The sequence below is a fragment of the Tarenaya hassleriana genome, unplaced genomic scaffold (genome assembly GCF_000463585.1).
Source record: "Tarenaya hassleriana unplaced genomic scaffold, ASM46358v1 Cleome192, whole genome shotgun sequence".
Taxonomy (NCBI): domain Eukaryota; kingdom Viridiplantae; phylum Streptophyta; class Magnoliopsida; order Brassicales; family Cleomaceae; genus Tarenaya; species Tarenaya hassleriana.
Window position 1 is genome coordinate 91,722 of NW_010965319.1, and position 2,453 is coordinate 94,174.

The following is a 2,453-nucleotide window of genomic DNA, read 5'->3' on the forward strand; positions in this document are numbered from 1 at the left end:
AATCAATAGAACCGAAACAAATCAAAACCGAAATCCAAGTTAGGGTTCAAACATACCCAAAACACATACGAATCCCTAACCCATAGTCGTGGATCTACTCACGGTTCATAGATACAACAAAAAGTTCTGAGAAATAGAGATAAAAGAGAGGAGAGAAAGGCTCATGTAGATGTGTAGTCTCCACGATCGAATCTTCCTTCTTCTTCCCGAAATCCCGTGAACTTCTATTCTTCTCTCCCCAAAAGCTCTCCAAAAATCTGTATCTAGGTGTTCTCTAAGGTTCTCCAAGGCTCTCCCCTCTACTAGGACGTGGCTAGGGCTTTTTTATAACCCTAGGGCGGCTCCCAAGAGTCCTATTCCCATTCGGATGCTGAAAATCGCGGAACAGGGTTTTTGATTGGATCCGGGCCGATTCCAGGTGTCTGGTCTGGGGTCGAATTCTGCGTTCTGGAATCGGATCGATTCCAACTGGAATCGGCCCTGCACTGGCAGTTTTCTGGTCTTCACGAATTCGCTCATAACTTTCTGCTCCGGTGTCGGATTTACGCGATTTTGGTGTCTACGCGAAGCTCTTGAAGTCTTTCCAATAGTATAAGTCTCGCACGATTTGAACTTCTGTAGAGAAAGTTATTGATGTCGCAACATGAGTACCTCATCCAGACTTCTCCTTTAACGCTCTAATTAGCTCCTTTTCGAGTCCAATCATCTCCGAAACCTGTAACTCTGCAAAACTAGAGCACAATCGGGTTTTGTTTCCTAACACGCCTAGAATGCCTATGAATGCATGTGATTATCCTATAAAACCTAGACAAACTCTCATCAAAATATAGAGAAGAATAAGAGTTATCAGTCAGCGCCGGACCACAGGATCGGACACTGACGAGACGAGTTCGGCGGACCAGAGGAAGAAGCTCGGACAAAAAGAAAACAGTCTTGGTCCGGCGGACCAAAATGTTGATCCGGCGGACCAGACTTCGCTTTGGTCAGGCGAGATTTTCTTGGTCTGAGAACTGATCCTACACGTCTGGTCTGACTGACCAAGAGTTGGTCAGCCCCGGACCAAACGTAGAAGATCAGTCGGACCAAGTGTTGGTCCGAGAGTGCGAGCTGCAGACTGAAGGTGTCTGGTCTGGCTGACCATGTTTGGTCAGCCCCGGACCAACGACCTCAGTCCGCACGTACCAAGTCTGGTCTGAGAGCGAGAAGAGACACGGAGTGGTCCTGGTCCAGAGCTGACCAAAAGTTGGTCAGTCCTGGACCAACTCGACTGACTCCGCCTGTTCCTTCTCCAGTCCGAGCTGATTCCGAAAGCTGTTGGGTTTGGTCCAACGGACCAAAATTTGGTCATCTCCGAAACCTGTAACTCTGCAAAACTAGAGCACAACCGGGTTTTGTTTCCTAACACGCCTAGAATGCCTATGAATGCATGTGATTATCCTATAAAACCTAGACAAACTCTCGTCAAAATATAGAGAAGAATAGGAGTTATCAAATCCCCCCAGACTTAAACCTTTGCTCGTCCTCGAGTAAAGAACGAAGGGATAAAATCTGCAAAACAGGGAGTGACGAACATCAAATAGCATCATCGTGAGACTCAAAAGCAAAATATCCATCCAATACTAGTTTCCCGAGAATCGTACCCAAACCGGTCTACTATGATCTTTCTACCAAAGACTAATCTACCTAGCCATGAGATTTTTATTGCCACCTAGAACCCATTAGAATCTCTACAACTCACCAAGTCTATTTCCGAACCTATCCTTATCTCAACTTAGCCTTTTCGATCTTAGTTCTACTTCGTACCTGGATTTTTACCTTTGTGTAGAATTTCTCTATGCTAGCACCTCGGGTTCCTAGGACGTTGAAGTTGAAGGACATCGTTTCTCTCTCTTTTTTTTTCTTTCTTTCTTTTTTTTTCTTCTCTCTTTTTTTTTAAATACGATGTCTGACCCACAACTTAGACCCGAACCATCGATCGATGCACTCATGTCCTCGAACGATTTTCGTTGACGAGATTCTGACAGCGGAGTGTCGAGATGCTTTATTTTCCCAAAGCATTTGTTGAACCAGATTTCTGGACCTGCAAGACTCGGAAAAAGTTCTAAACGAAACATATAACCTGGATATAGTCGTTTCAACTCCGTAGGTTCCAAACAACAACCTCATCCCACAAACTATATATAGAAAGTCTGGAGAACTATCAATTCGACACGGTTCAACCACGTTCTACAAAGTCACTGGATCATCAAGATGTTCCTGCTCTATCATCCCAAAAATCCTCCAAATGATGTTCAAAACGGGCGTTCGAGGTATGCACGTGAACCTATATGATCCTAAATCTATATGATCAAATGCAATCATGCAAACCTAACAAAAACCCATCTATATGAAAAGAAAGAAAACGTGTAAATGCAACTAATGCAAAGTGATATGCAAAAGATGAAAAAAAAAAT